The sequence below is a fragment of the Ctenopharyngodon idella genome, chromosome 20 (assembly GCF_019924925.1).
Source record: "Ctenopharyngodon idella isolate HZGC_01 chromosome 20, HZGC01, whole genome shotgun sequence".
Lineage (NCBI taxonomy): Eukaryota > Metazoa > Chordata > Actinopteri > Cypriniformes > Xenocyprididae > Ctenopharyngodon > Ctenopharyngodon idella.
In genome coordinates this window covers 7,902,536-7,919,904 of record NC_067239.1, presented here as the reverse complement: position 1 = coordinate 7,919,904, position 17,369 = coordinate 7,902,536, and positions in this window count along the sequence as shown.

Sequence of the window (17,369 nt, the reverse complement as noted above, 5' to 3'; positions counted from 1 at the left end):
CAAACTTGTTGTGTTCCTCAAACCATTCCTAAACCATGCTCAAATCCTTACGCTTGCCCATTTTTCCTGCTTCTAACACATCAACTTTGAGGACAAAATGTTCACTTTCTGCCTAATATATCCTACTCACTAACAGGTGCCGTGATGAAGAGATAGTCAGTGTTATTCACTTCACCTGTCAGTGGTCATAATGTTATGCCTGATCAGTGCTATATATACAGTGGGTACGGAAAGTATTCAGACCCCCTTAAATTTTTCACTCTTTGTTATATTGCAGCCATTTGCTAAAATCATTTAAGTTCATTTTTTTCCTCATTAATATACACACAGCACCCCATATTGACAGAAAAACACAGGATTGTTGACATTTTTGCAGATTTATTAAAAAAGAAAAACTGAAATATCACATGGTCCTAAGTATTCAGACCCTTTGCTGTGACACTCATATATTTAACTCAGGTGCTGTCCATTTCTTCTGATCATCCTTGAGATGGTTCTACACCTTCATTTGAGTCCAGCTGTGTTTGATTATACTGATTGGACTTGATTAGGAAAGCCACACACCTGTCTATATAAGACCTTACAGCTCACAGTGCATGTCAGAGCAAATGAGAATCATGAGGTCAAAGGAACTGTCTGAAGAGCTCAGAGACAGAATTGTGGCAAGGCACAGATCTGGCCAAGGTTACAAAAAAATTTCTGCTGCACTTAAGGTTCCTAAGAGCACAGTGGCCTCCATAATCCTTAAATGGAAGACGTTTGGGATGACCAGAACCCTTCCTAGAGCTGGCCATCCGGCCAAACTGAGCTATCGGGGGAGAAGAGCCTTGGTGAGAGAGGTAAAGAAGAACCCAAAGATCACTGTGGCTGAGCTCCAGAGATGCAGTCGGGAGATGGGAGAAAGTTGTAGAAAGTCAACCATCACTGCAGCCCTCCACCAGTCGGGGCTTCATGGCAGAGTGGCCCGACGGAAGCCTCTCCTCAGTGCAAGACACATGAAAGCCCGCATGGAGGACTCCAAGATGGTGAGAAATAAGATTCTCTGGTCTGATGAGACTAAGATAGAACTTTTTGGCCTTAATTCTAAGCGGTATTTGTGGAGAAAACCAGGCACTGCTCATCACCTGTCCAATACAGTCCCAACAGTGAAGCATGGTGGTGGCAGCATCATGCTGTGGGGGGTGTTTTTCAGCTGCAGGGACAGGACGACTGGTTGCAATCGAGGGAAAGATGAATGTGGCCAAGTACAGGGATATCCTGGACGAAAACCTTCTCCAGAGTGCTCAGGACCTCAGACTGGGCCGAAGGTTTACCTTCCAACAAGACAATGACCCTAAGCACACAGCTAAAATAACAAAGGAGTGGCTTCACAACAACTCCGTGACTGTTCTTGAATGGCCCAGCCAGAGCCCTGACTTAAACCCAATTGAGCAGCTCTGGAGAGACCTAAAAATGGCTGTCCACCAACATTTACCATCCAACCTGACAGAACTGGAGAGGATCTGCAAGGAGGAATGGCAGAGGATCCCCAAATCCAGGTGTGAAAAACTTGTTGCATCTTTCCCAAAAAGACTCATGGCTGTATTCTACTAAATACTGAGCAAAGGGTCTGAATACTTAGGACCATGTGATATTTCAGTTTTTCTTTTTTAATAAATCTGCAAAAATGTCAACAATTCTGTGTTTTTCTGTCAATATGGGGTGCTGTGTGTACATTAATGAGGAAAAAAAATTAACTTAAATGATTTTAGCAAAAGGCTGCAATATAACAAAGAGTGAAAAATTTAAGGGGGTCTGAATACTTTCCGTACCCACTGTATATATTATATTGCCAGAAGTATTGGGACACCCCTCCAAATCATTGAATTCAGGTGTTCCAATCACTTCTATGGCCACAGGTGTATAAAATCAAGCACCTAGGCATGCAGACTGCTTCTACAAACATTTTTGAAAGAATGGGTTGCTCTCAGGAGCTCAGTGAATTCAAGCATGGTACCGTGATAGGTTGCCACCTGTGCAATAAGTCCATTCATGAAATTTCCTCACCACTAAATATTCCACGGTCAACTGTGAGTGGTATCATAACAAAGTGGAAGCAATTGGGAACATCAGCAACTCAGCCACGTAAAATCACAGAGCGGGGTCAGCGCATGCTGAGGCGCACACGGCGCAGAACTTGCCAACTTTCTGCGGAGTCAATAGCTACAGACCTCCAAACTTCATGTGGCCTTCAGATTAGCTCAAGAACAGTGCGTAGAGAGCTTCATGGAATGGGTTTCCATGGCCGAGCAGCTGCATCCAAGCCTTACATCACCAAGTGCAATGCAAAGCGTCGGATGCAGTGGTGAAAAGCACGCTGCCACTGGACTCTAGAGCAGTGGAGACGTGTTCTCTGGAGTGACAAATCACTCTTCTCTGTCTGGCAATCCGATGGACGAGTCTGGGTTTGGCAGTTGCCAGGAGAACGGTACTTGCCTGACTGCATTAAGCCAAGTGTAAAGTTTGGTGGAGGGGGATTATGGTGTGGGGTTGTTTTTCATGGGTTGGGATTGGCCCCTTAGTTCCAGTGAAAGGAACTCTTAATGCTTCAGCATACCAAGACATTTTGGACAATTTCATGCTCCCAACTTTGTGGGAACAGTTTGGGGATGGCCCCTTCCTGTTCCAACATGATTGCGCACCAGTGCACAAAGCAAGGTCCATAAAGACATGGATGAGTGAGTTTGGTGTGGAGGAACTTGACTGGCCTGCACAGAGTCCTGACCTCAACCGGATAGAACACTTTTTGGATGAATTAGAGCGGTGACTGCGAGCCAGGCCTTCTCGCCAACATCACTGCTTGACCTCACAAATGCGCTTCTGGAAGAATGGTCAAAAATTCCCATAAACACACCCCTAAACCTTGGGGAAAGCCTTCCCAGAAGAATTGAAGCTGTAATAGCTTTGGAAAAGTTTGCTCTGGCTGGTAAGTTCCTTCGAACTACCATTGGTCATGGCGATTACGTAATAGGTAGGTGTGGCTTTGAGGCTCCGCCTTCTTTGACATGGAAATCTTGTCTGATAATTTTTTTTCTGTTCAGTCTCTTTGTCGGACAACCGTGAGTAAAAATATGAACAAACTGGAGAGTCGCTTTTTTAGTATGAAATGCAGTTGTAATTCTAATTAAAAGTGACACTGACAATGTTTTTTCATGTTTAATACTGTAAAGCTGCTTGCTTTTAAACAATCTATTGTATAATGTGGCATATAAACATGACGTTACTTGACTGGAGTGCTGAATTGCAGAGCTTGTGCAAGCATCCACATTGCTATGATCAGAGGTGTAAAGTCCAGGTTCAGAAAGTAAAAGTCCTCCTCAGTATTTTGTTCCAATCTCCTGGATTTGCTAATTAGCACAGTTTTTCAGCCAGGAGGTAGAACTAATTAGTGAAATCAGCTAGCTAGTTCATGGGTGGAAAAAAAATATGGCAGGACTTTTACTTTCTGACCCCTGGGCCCTCATTTATCAACGGTGTGTACGAACAGATTTGTGCGCAATGAGTGCGTAAGAACAGTTTCACGCAAAGTGTGGGATTCACCAACTTGTACTTGCATGTAGAAATGTGTGTAAACATAAGCACACCTCTAAGCATGCTTACGCAGAGAATCTAGTGGTAGAATAGCGACACTACACATAAAAAGCATTTAAGAGTGTCACAGTATGCATTAAGCAATCCACATATGTCCTGTGTTTCTTTTAATTATAAAACACTCAATTTATCATTTGTCTAGTTTTAAACACAATACGTAATTGGTGTCAAACCCTATAAAAACCCTATCTACAGCTGTGAAAAATGTTTCTCTCAGTGCAATGGCTTATCTTGCGTTATTGGAAGACTTGCCAAACAATGCGTGTTTTCCAAGATCGTGCTGATCTGCTTAGCGAGAGCACAGACTGCTCTCTTTGCCATTATTGCGGTGAGTAAAAAACACAATCATGTGATTTTTAAAGGGAAGTGTTGTCACCATATATGGTTCACTGGAGGCGTTTCCGAATGCTAATGACCATGAACGTGAACGAGCATGGTACTTACGCACATGTGGGATTTATCAGCAATGATTGCTTACTCATGTGCGTAAGAACTGCGTGCATACGTTTGATAAATACGGATTTTCTTGTACTTAGGCACATTCTAAATTTCATTCGTAGGACAAAATATAGAACCTTTTCTATGCACTGTTGATAAATGAGAGCCCTGGACTTTACACCTCTGGCTATGATCAGATGCTTTCTTAACTACTGTTTTCTCATCGCTGTAATTTTTGTTGTGTGTTTATTTTGTTACTGAGAGAAAAGAGCGCAGCACATATTAACATATTCCTCTAAACGCCACTGACAGTAGTGTGGGCAGTAATGGGACATTCGCTAACAGTATACTGCTGCTCCCGTAGGGATTTTGAGTCATTCCTCTTCCAGAACAGTGGCCTGGTCACTACATGATGCTGGTGGAGGAAAATGTTTTCTGACTCTTTCACTTCCATGTTCATCAAACCATTCTGTCACCAGTCTTGCTGTGTGTTATCATCCTGATACATGGCCCCACCTTCAGGGTACAATGTTTGAATCACTGGATGCACATGATCCTCCAGAATGGTTTGGTAGTCCTTGGCAGTGACACGCCCATCAAGTACAGTAGGGAGTGCCATGAAATTGCAGCCCAAACCTTCACTGATCCATCCCCGAGCTTCACTGTGGGCACACAACAGCTGGGGTGGTAAGCTTCTATGGGGCTTCTCCACACCGTAACTCCCACGAATGTAGGAACTGAAGATGGACTCATTAGAGAACAATACTTTTCACATTGTCCACAGCCCAAGATTTGCACTGTTGGCACCAATGAAACTAACATTTGGCATTGGCAGAAGTGACCAAAGGTTTGGCTATAGAAGCCCGACCATGTGTATCTCCTGATAAACCGTTTTGGTGGAGGAGAATTGAGCTGGGCTGATTAAGCCCCTTCTACCCCTGCTAAATGTGTCCAATAGAAGATGCTCCACATGAAAATTATGTATTACAACAGAACTATAAATTTACATCAGGCGAAATTCACAATTCACCACCCATGGTTTGGTTCTCATATCTGACGATGTTGCCCTGAGACTTGTTTGCTGTTTACAGAGCCCAGGGATTTTACAGAGACAGGTGTGATTTCTCAGGACGCCTCTTTCAGTGATGTCTGACAGGGAATAGGGACATATTAGGCAAAAGCTGTTTTTAATTGTGAAAGTGAAGTGAAGAAAAAAAACAATGGTAAGAAGAGAGGTGGTTGAAAATTTTCACAAGCCAAATTCAAACTCAGGTCATCCACACAAAAATACATGTACCTGCTGTAACCACCAGGCCACTTCTCTGATAGACATGTTGCCAATTTTTGTTGATTTGTCTGGTGCAAATAGCTATGCTGTGTACCCCTAATAATGATTTATAAAAGATTGACTAAATTCTCCATGTTTTGCTTCCGACAAAAATGGTACCAGAATTTGTTTCATTTCCATGAATAACTTTAAATTGTCAATTTCAGTGAATCTGAATGATTTATTTGCGTCACCACTCCAAAATAAATAAATTCTTGGAAAATAAAAACGTCTGTAAATGACATGATTTTAATTTGCTATATTGCCCAACCCTAGTATGTACAGTATGGAGAGATGCCAAATATCAGCGTGCAGCACCATATGACCATTAGTTAGCCATTAATAGCACCTGACTGACCTCTGGAAGAAAGCCAAGAGAGAGCATAAGGGCCAGTAAGTTTATTTTTATCCCAAAAAAGGAAACACATGATGCACATATTGCAGTTCATTATAAGCCATATCAAATCTACAACTCTTACTTACATATAAACCTGATAAAATAACTATCACAAGTGTTGTGTGTGATATTTCACTACCTTTTTTCTAGTCTCAGCTTTCACTGATCCTTTCCTAAAGTATATTGCAGGAAAATGGCAAGCGCTGGTTGAAATCTCCAGATACAATCTGATATTGTAGCTGTTAGTAGCTGTTGGGTTAAAGACATCTTAAAAGATATTCAGATTTTTGAGGCTGTTAGTAGCAGGTAAACTAGATAACCACTTATCGTGGTGTCATCTATTTCAGATAAACCTGCCTCAAAATGGCAAGCAAAACAACAGTGGTTTACAGTTTTAGACTGTCACAAACTCTTAACCCTCTTGTGCTCTTTGCGTGGCGATCAAAAATTAACAAAAATACTATTTTCAATTTTTATTTGAAATATATATTTTCAAAAACACATTTTACTCTAAAACTGTAAGAAAATCAAAGATATAAATCTAAACAAGTTGTATTCCAAATTTGAGGTTGATATACAGGTGCTGGTCATATAATTAGAATATCATCAAAAAGTTGATTTATTTCAATAATTCCATTCAAAAAGTGAATCTTGTATATTATATTCATTCATTACACACAGACTGATATATTTCAAATGTTTATTTCTTTTAATTTTGATGATTATAACTGACAACTAAGGAAAATCCCAAATTCAGTATCTCAGAAAATTAGAATATTACTTAAGACCAATACAAAGAAAGGATTTTTAGAAATCTTGGCCAACTGAAAAGTATGAACATGAAAAGTATGAGCATGTACCACACTCAATACTTAGTTGGGGCTCCTTTTACCTGAATTACTGCAGCAATGCGGCGTGGCATGGAGTCGATCAGTCTGTGGCACTGCTCAGGTGTTATAAGAGCCCAGGTTGCTCTGATAGTGGCCTTCAGTTCTTCTGCATTGTTGGGTCTGGCATATCGCATCTTCCTCTTCACAATACCCCATAGATTTTCTATGGGGTTAAGGTCAGGCGAGTTTGCTGGCCAATTAAGAACAGGGATACCATGGTCCTTAAACCAGGTACTGGTAGCTTTGGCACTGTGTGCAGGTGCCAAGTCCTGTTGGAAAATGAAATCTGCATCTCCATAAAGTTGGTCAGCAGCAGGAAGCATGAAGTGCTCTAAAACTTCCTGGTATACGGCTGCGTTGACCTTGGACCTCAGAAAACACAGTGGACCAACACCAGCAGATGACATGGCACCCCAAACCATCACTGACTGTGGAAACTTTACACTGGACCTCAAGCAACGTGGATTGTGTGCCTCTCCTCTCTTCCTCCATACTCTGGAACCCTGATTTCCAAAGGAAATGCAAAATTTACTTTCATCAGAGAACATAACTTTGGACCACTCAGCAGCAGTCCAGTCCTTTTTGTCTTTAGCCCAGGCGAGATGCTTCTGACGCTGTCTGTTGTTCAAGAGTGGCTTGACACAAGGAATGCGACAGCTGAAACCCATGTCTTGCATACGTCTGTACGTAGTGGTTCTTGAAGCACTGACTCCAGCTGCAGTCCACTCTTTGTGAATCTCCCCCACATTTTTGAATGGGTTTTGTTTCACAATCCTCTCCAGGGTGCGGTTATCCCTATTGCTTGTACACTTTTTTCTACCACATCTTTTCCTTCCCTTCGCCTCTCTATTAATGTGCTTGGACACAGAGCTCTGTGAACAGCCAGCCTCTTTTGCAATGAACTTTTGTGTCTTGCCCACCTTGTGCAAGGTGTCAATGGTCGTCTTTTGGACAACTGTCAAGTCAGCAGTCTTCCCCATGATTGTGTAGCCTACAGAACTAGACTAAGAGACCATTTAAAGGCCTTTGCAGGTGTTTTGAGTTAATTAGCTGATTAGAGTGTGGCACCAGGTGTCTTCAATATTGAACCTTTTCACAATATTCAAATTTTCTGAGATACTAAATTTGGGATTTTCCTTAGTTGTCAGTTATAATCATCAAAATTACAAGAAATAAACATTTGAAATATATCAGTCTGTGTGTAATGAATGAATATAATAGACAAGTTTCACTTTTTGAATGGAATTAGTGAAATAAATCAACTTTTTGATGATATTCTAATTATATGACCAGCACCTGTATTTTAAAATATTAGCTTTCAGTAAGATTGTGTTTAGGCACAGTACCAAACGTTTCCACTTGATGAAATCCGTTTCCCATTCATTTCCAATGCAGCTATTTTTGACCACGGGGAGTACAAGTGTGACTATTTTTTTCATGGCCATTGTTTTGTGTGTGTGTATGTGTGTGCACGTGTGCGTGTTCACATAGCAAGTGCCAAAACTTTTACCAAGTTTTATACAATTCCGATAAATTAAAAAAAATAAAATAATAATTTTAAAAAAAGTATTTTTTTTTTCATACAAAAATGACCGAAGAGCACCAGAGAGTTAAACTGCAGAAAAAGCTGTAATCTGGACCAGACTTTATATCCCATTAGTCAAACATCTGGCAATGCAACACTTTGATCTAATTCATCTTCAACTGAACACTGATAACTTCACACAATTCCAGTTTCAGAGATCACAGCATGTTTGACCACCAAAGCCCATTCACCCAAGGCTCACAGGTCATTCCGGAGGAAGATAATCACTGCAGGGGTTCAGGAATCCCCCTCAGAAACACCTCTAACCAGCAGTCTCATCGTCACCATGGGAACAGCTGAGAGATCCACTACAGGTGGCTCTTCGTCCCTGAACCCATTTAGTCCAGCCAATTGAATCTCTTGAAATGCCTGACATGAGCCTTTTAGGGCTGGCATTCACACCGAGCACCTAATTTTGTTTGCTCAGGGGGAAGCCCAATGGCTTCCTCTCTGTCTCTCAATCTCTATGGATATTGTACACTAAATAAAGATGATACTTTAGACCAACTTACTATAATTTTCCTGTTTACTACTGTAAAGCTGCTTTGAAACAATCCATATTGTATAAAGCGCCATATAATTAAAAGTGAATTGACTTAGCTCTAATTTGTTACAAAAAATGCAGTAGTTTTTCTCACATTATATTTATGGTTTGGTTAAAACCTTTAACTTTGGTTTAATATTAATCTAAAATATTTATTTTTCTAAAACATTCATATTATAAAGACCATATAATACCATATTCAATCAATAGCCAAAATGCTACTTAATATAGGTAGTCTAATACTTAAAGGGTTAGTTCACCCAAAAATGAAAATTCTGTTATTTATTACTCACGCTCATGCCGTTCCAGACCCGTAAGACCTTCGTTAATCTTCGGAACGCAAATTGAGATATTTTTGTTTAAATCCGATGGCTCCGTGAGGCCTACATAGGGAGCAATGACATTTCCTCTCTCAAGATCCATAAAGGTACTAAAAACATATTTAAATCAGTTCATGTGAGTACAGTGGTTCAATATTAATATTATAAAGCGACGAGAATATTTTTGGCGCGCCAAAAAAAAACAAAAAACAAAATAACGACTTATTTAGTGATGTCCGATTTCAAAACACCGCTTCAGGAAGCTTCGGAGCATAATGAATCAGCGTGTCGAATCCGCAGTTAGGAGCGCCAAAGTCATGTGATTTCAGCAGTTTGGCGGTTTGACACGCGATCCGAATCATGATTCGACATGCTGATTCATTACGCTCCGAATCTTCCTGAAGCAGTGTTTTGAAATCGGCCATCACTAAATAAGTCGTTATTTTGTTTTTTCTGGCGCACCAAAAGTATTCTCGTTGCTTTATAATATTAATATTGAACCACTGTACTCACATGAACTGATTTAAATGTTTTTAGTACTTTTATGGATCTTGAGAGAGGAAATGTCATTGCTCCCTATGTAGGCCTCACGGAGCCATCGGATTTAAACAAAAATATCTTAATTTGTGTTCCGAAGATCAACGAAGGTCTTACGGGTGTAAAACGGCACGAGGGTGAGTAATTAATGACAGAATTAATCATTTTTGGGTGAACTAACCCTTTAATAATATTTACTTAAAACTTATAATTTACTTACTATAAATAAAAACAACTTCAACAAACCTTAATGTTCATTGATGTCTTTTTAAAATATGCATCATATTTTCTGTTACGTAGTAATAAAGAAAAGAAACAATAATTTGTGCTGTAAAGCTAGCTAGTAATTTTTTTCTTTGGGGAGTGTGGTTTAAACAGGTTTAAAACATGATTTTCAATTAGACCATATAAAATAATGTAAATAAAAATGCACTTCAAGTAAATGACGTGGTCATTTCATTTTTTTGCAGTGTAGGATCTGAAAATGAATTTAGCAGTCCAACTAAGATAAGATAAGAATCTTTTCAAATAAAAGCAATACCAAGATGCAATTCCTTGTGAATCTGGGCCATTAACAGTTGTAGTCAGCTTGACAGTAACAGAATCTCATAATCCAAAATGAATAATGGGATTTACACATACAACATCAATGAATACAACATAAAAAAGTCCCTCTGACAATGTTCAGGATAAATATATTCTGTTAATGGAAACTGAAATATACTTTATTGTCCCCAAACGGAAATTTATGTTGGAATCCAATTCAAAGTCTTCTAGAAAAAAATTTATAAACAAAAAATGCAATAACTAAGATTTATTCGCTATGATTATGAATGTTGATTGGGCAAAACAGTGTTTAGCTGTGCTAAAATACACAAAATAATAGCAACTGATTTTAGAATAAAAGCACCTGATTTTGAAGCTTCAGACTATGAACCCATCTAGTCAGAGGATATAAAACTTCCCCTCATCTCTTCTCTTCTCTGATGACTGTTTACTAGCACAAGGGTGGGGCAACCTGTTACTCACATGAGATCGACCAATAGGAAAGCACAACCATCCAATCAGTTCCCCATTGACAAAATTAACTCCTGTTCTACATTTTTTCTTGTTCGAGATGTTATTTCACTTGAATACACATCACAATAGGGAAGAAATATTTCTTATTGTGAAATAATACACGTTTCATTTTTAAACAGTTTTTCTGACCTTGTAATACCTAATCAAACTGTCATAACTGGACTTTCTGCTGAAAATGACAGACTTCTTTCAGGTAGGGTATGCAGGATTTCTCCAATCATTTTGGGGCCGTTTACACAACACCGTTTTCAACTAAAAACGCAAAACTTTGTATGAGTTTTGGCCATTCATTAACACGACAACACCGTTCTGAAAACACAAACACATTGTTAAATCTATTCATGGATCCGTGTGGACAGGGAACGTTTTGACAATGTTATCACGAAAAACGCAAAGGAAAAAGTTTTCTGTTTTTTAGTACATCGTTGTCGTGTTAACGTACCCTAAGAGCCCGTACACACAGAGGCGCGTTTAGCTGTGTACGTAAAAATTTTGTATCGTATCGGCATTTCGTCCAGACGGATCTGCCGTTTTGGGAGCCTGAAACTGCTATTTTTTGAAACCAGGTCCCAGAGTGGATAAATCTGAAAATGACACCTTTGCGTATTCGTGTGTACAGCCAATTTGTGTATTTTGTGAAACAATGATGTCATGACCCCATGTCTCAACCATAGTCAGACACCGCTGCGTCACGTATAGGCAAAGTTTCTGCGCATGCTCCAAGTCTTCTTCTCCGTTTTTGTATCTCTGTGGCAGAATTACAGCGCCACATACTGGTCTGGCATGTATACTACATTGTTTTGAGTCAGTTTCAGTGGTTTCGTGTGTACGCAGATATTTCTTGAGACGACGCCATGTTTACAGATTTTTTTTTTTGAACGAGGAAAAAAAAGATTGGATAGGGAAAGCTCTGGCTTTGTGTGGATGTGGCATAAGTCTGCTAAAACCCCACCCCTGAGTGACACGCCCATATCTCATCATTCAATCAAAAACTGAGTCACCGACCTACTTTTTTTTTTCTTGATAATCCATTACACTCGAATGTACATCACAATACAGAAGAAAACTTCTGTCACTACTTCCGTTGCATTGTGACTAGACTACATATAAACAACTTGAGAAAATGCAGCAAATCAACAGCGCTACTTCATTTCATACACTGTTGGGTGTCAAAGACAGTTATATGTCTCCCTCTGGTGGCGAGATGAAGCCTATTCCAAAACACTGTGAAACATGACATTTACACCAAGCAATCGACAGCCAAAAATCGAATAAATTACTAAAATAACTTGAGAAAGCCCTAGAAGTACACAACCTGGATGCTGCCAAATTTGCTTCATAAGAACAATTTTTTAATCCAATCAGTCGCAGGAATTTTGAACTAATTCTGGGCAATTTTACGGAATGTAAAGGAACGTTCTCAGAACATAGCTAACATGCTGGCAAAGTTTTGAACAAACGTCCTTCCAGTAACGTTAATAGAATGTTCATTCAAAGTTATCCGGTCTTCAATGTTCTCAAAACGTTCGCACAAAAACATTATTTATTCATTGTTCATGGAACGTTTTACCTGAAACATTTTGTTTTTAAATGTTACTAGCCTACTTGTTTTGGAATGTTCAGAGAACATTCAAAAGTAACATTCCCATTATGTTTGAAATATGATAAATTGGCATAACCAAAAAAAAAAAAAAAAAGTTTTTTGAAACATTTAAAAAACTACAAGTTTTTATAACTTAATGGGAACGCTAGCGAAATGTTCTTACGACATATTTTTGTTAGCTGCATTCTGCCTGTTCTCCATGGCCCGTCAAAATGGATTGTGTCCTAGCTGAACTCGTCGCTGCCCCATCCCGCTTATCAGTCTGTCCATGATAAAAGTCACTTGACCTACAGTACCAGAGTCCAAAAGAGTCCTGCACTAACTGAGCTACTGCTGTTGTTGAGGTGAATGAATGGGACAAGTCACTCACAACTCAAAATATCTGAAAACGGCGCCATCTAGTGGGTCAATCACAAACTGTCACAAATCTTGACTGACAGAGACATGCCTGGGAAATGGGAAAACAATTCAATGAAATCAAACCAATTAGATGAGTTAGCAAAATGATGACATAAGCTTTATTCTTTTCTGTATTGCTCTGAAATAAACATTCACCTCACTTGTTTAACATTACAACATGGAGTCAGTAAGGCAGATGTTGATTTGAAATGTGCTTAGAGACCTCAAGAAAATGCTGAGCCAGGATGAATGAATTGAAAAAATTAATTCTGGGACATTCTCTCCAGTCCTCTACATAGAAATAAATGAACTGTTAGAACTCAATCTATATGCTTTCACAAATTGTTGACATAAGGATTGATCCTGGATCTAGTTTATGAATATTGATTGGCTGTGAATACTGCTGAATACATAATCAGCATCAGATACTGGCTCAAACAAACAGATCTGAGCATGTTCAGGATAACCTCCAGTGACATCAGCCTCCCTCGTCTCCATAGAAACAGCAGCAGGGCTCTCAAAATATTCACTGATACACTGAAGTAAACTAAAGCCATGCAGGACATTGTGGGTTGATGCACGGCTGGGCAGCTTGCCATCAATCATATGTGGGCTTAAGAATTAAAAAAAAAAAAAAAAAAAAAAAAAATTGCATAAGGTGGTTCATCAGTAACCTTGAGATTCTTTGAACCCTTACAGAGAGGGTGGGCTAACACTGGGTGTCCAAAGAACTGACAGAATAATACCTTTTTTTTTCTTTTAGATCAAAAAAACAATACATCCACTAGATACTGAATAATGTAATATTTGCACTGCCCAAATGCATCAGACACAGTCCAGGTCTCTAATGTACCAAATCATGCCAATTCATAACAATGGTAAAGACATTCACCGCCAAACACAAGATAATCTTCATAGTTTAACTTTACAATGAACAAAGTAAATGGCATGGAGCGAACACTAGGAAAGAAAATGACTTCTTCATGAGTGATATTTTTTTATGGTTTGGGCTTGTCAAATTTCAAACTAATCCACCCCACCCAGAAGAAACTTCAAGGAACAGTCTCCAAAAATGAAAATTCTGCAGTAATTTTTTCTGTGAATGTCGTTTTCCTCTGCTGAAGTTGGCCCATTTGACTTTCTTTCTTTAGAGAAACACAAAAGGAGTTCAAAAGCCTCAAAAAGTTTCAACCCGAATTCCGGAAATGTTGGGACTTTTTTTTTTAATTTGAACAAAATGAAAACTAAAAGATTTTTTAAATCACATGCGCCAATATTTTATTCACAATAAAACATAGATAACATAACAAATGTTTAAACTGAGAAATTTTACAATTTTATGCACAAAATGAGCTCATTTCAAATTTGATGCCTGCTACGGGTCTCAAAATAGTTGGCATGGGGGCATGTTTACCATGGTGTAGCATCTCCTCTTCTTTTCACAACAGTATGAATACGTCTGGGCATTGAGGTTATGAGTTTCTGGAGTTTTGATGTACCCCCATACCATCAGAAATGCTGGCTTATGAACTAAACGCTGATAACACGTTGGAAGGTCTGCCTCCTCTTTAGCCCGGAGGACACGGCGTCCATGATTTCCAACAAGAATGTCAAATTTGGACTCGTCTGACCATAGAACACTTTTCCACTTTGAAACAGTCCATTTTAAATGAGCCTTGGCCCACAGGACACGATGGGGCTTCTGGACCATGTTCACATATGACTTCCTTTTTGCATGATAGAGCTTTAGTTGGCATCTGCAGATGGCACGGCGGATTGTGTTTACCGACAGTGGTTTTTGGAAGTATTCCTGGGCCCATTTAGTAATGTCATTGACACAATCATGCCGATGAGTGATGCAGTGTCGTCTGAGGGCCCGAAGACCACGGGCATCCAATAAGGGTCTTCAGCTTTGTCCCTTACGCACAGAGATTTCTCCAGTTTCTCTGAATCTTTTGATGATGTTATGCACTGTAGATGATGAGATTTGCAAAGCCTTTGCAATTTGACGTTGAGGAACATTGTTTTTAAAGTATTCCACAATCTTTTTATGCACTCTTTCACAGCTCTGCCCATCTTTACTTCTGAGAGACTCTGCCTCTCTAAGACATCCCTTTTATAGCTAATCATGTTACAGACCTGATATCAATTAACTTAATTAGTTGCTAGATGTTCTCCTAGCTGAATCTTTTTAAAATGTCTTGCTTTTTCAGCCATTTGTTGCCCCCGTGCCAATTTTTTTGAGACCTGTAGCAGGCATCGAATTTGAAATGAGCTCATTTAGTGGATAAAAGTTTAAAATTGAATAACATTTGTTATGTTATCTATATTCTATTGTGAATAAAATATTGGCTCATGTGATTTGAAAGTCTTTTAGTTTTCATTTTATTCAAATTTAAAAAATTTCCCAACATTTCCGGAATTCGGGTTGTATTATATATATTAAATTCTACAAACTATTTATAATTTATTCCTGTGATGGTAAAGCTACATTTTCAGCATCATACTCCAGTGTTCAGTGTCACATGATCCATCATAAATCATTCTAATATGACAATTTGCTGATCTTATGCTGCCTTCACGTGCTATCGAAAATTTGATAATTCCTACTTCTGAAGTTGTGATTACGAGCTCATCGCATTCAAGTTTCGAAATGGTAGGGCGTTCATGTGCAATTTTTACCTAGGAAACTCGTATTTACGATAATTTCGAGAGCACATGAAGGCAGCATTATTATTATTAATGTTGAAAATACACTCACCGACCACTTTATTAGGTAAACCTGTTCAACTGTTGGTTAACGCAAATTTCGAATCAGCCAATCAGCTACTCAATGCATATGTAGACATGGTCAAGATGATTTGCTGAAGTTCAAACTGAGCATCAAAATGGGAAATTAAAGGTGATTTAAGTGACTATGATGAACAGATGGGCTGGTCTGAGTATTAAAGAAACTGCTGATCTACTGGGATTTTCATGCACAAGGGTTTACAGAGAATGGTCTGAAAAAGAGAAAATATCCAGTGAGCAGCAGTTCTGTGGGCGAAAATGCTTTGTTGATGCCAGAGGTCAGAAAAGAAAGGCCAGACTGGTCTGAGCTGACAGAAAGGCAACAGTAACTCAAATACCCACACATTACAACTGAGTTCTGCAGAATAGCATCTCTGAACGCTCAACACTTCGAACCTTGAAGTAGATGGGCTACAGCAGCAGAAGATAACACTGGTGCCACTCCAGTCAGCTAAGAACAGGAAACTAAAGCTACAATTCACACTGGCTCACCAAAATTGGACAATAGAAGATTGGAAAAATTATTGCCTGTTCTTATTATTCTCGATTTCTGCTGCTGCTGGTGGTGTAATGTTGTGTTGGATATTTTCTCAGCACACTTTGGTCACCTTAGTACCAACTGAGCATTGTTTAAATGCCACAGTTTACCTGAGTATTGTTGCTGACCATGTCCATCTCTTTATGACCACAATGGACGCCATGTCACAAAGCTCAAATCATCTCAAACTGGTTTCTTGAACATGACACTAAGTTGACTAAACTCAAATGGCCTCCAAAGTCACCAGATCTCAATCCAATAGAGCACCTTTGGGATGTGGTGGAATAGGAGATTCTCATCATAGATGTGCAGCCGACAAATCTGCAGCAGCTGTATGATGCTATCATGACAATATGGACCAAAATCTCTGAGGAATGTTTCCAGCACCTTGTTGAATCTATGCCACGAAGAATTAAGGTAGTTCTGAAGGCAAAAAGAGGGTTCAACCCGCTACTAGCAAGATGTACCTAATAAAGTGGCCGATGAGTGTAGTTGTGCTGCTTAAAGTCCTATTCACAACAAGGGTGATAACTATATTGTTAACTACAACTATAAAGTTTTAATAATTGTTCTAATTCTATGAGTCTACATCTACAACAGCTTGAGCATTTAAAGTGGCAGAAGACAAAACTTCAATGCGCTTATAATAAACATAACCTTATTGTTCTTGTTGTGAATGGGCCTTAAAGGGTTAGTTCACCCAAAATTATTTTCATTAGTTACTCACCCTCATGTCGTTCCACACCCATAAGACCTTCGTTCATCTTCGGAACACAAATTAAGATATTTTTGATAAAATCCAATGGCTCAGTGAGACTTCCATTGACAGCAAGATAATTTACACTTTCAAATGCCCAGAAAGGTACTAAAGACATATTTAAAACAGTTCATGTGACTACAGTGGTTCAACCTTAATGTTATGAGGTGACAAGAATACTTTTTGTGCTCCAAAAAAACAAAATAACGACTTTATTCAACAATATCTAGTGATGGGCAATTTCAAAACACTGCTTCATGAAGCATCGAAGCTTATCAATTATCTTACTGAAATCAAGTGACTTTGGCAGTTTGATACACGCTCTGAACCACTGATTCGAAACAAAAGATTTGTAAAACTTCAAAGCTTCATGAAGCAGTGTTTTGAAATTGCCCATCACTAGATATTGTTGAAAAGTGAAATGAAGTCGTTATTTTGTTTTTTTGGCGCACAAAAAGTATTCTTGTCAACATTAAGGTTGAACCACTGTAGTCACATGAACTGTTTTAAATATGTCTTTAGTACCTTTCTGGG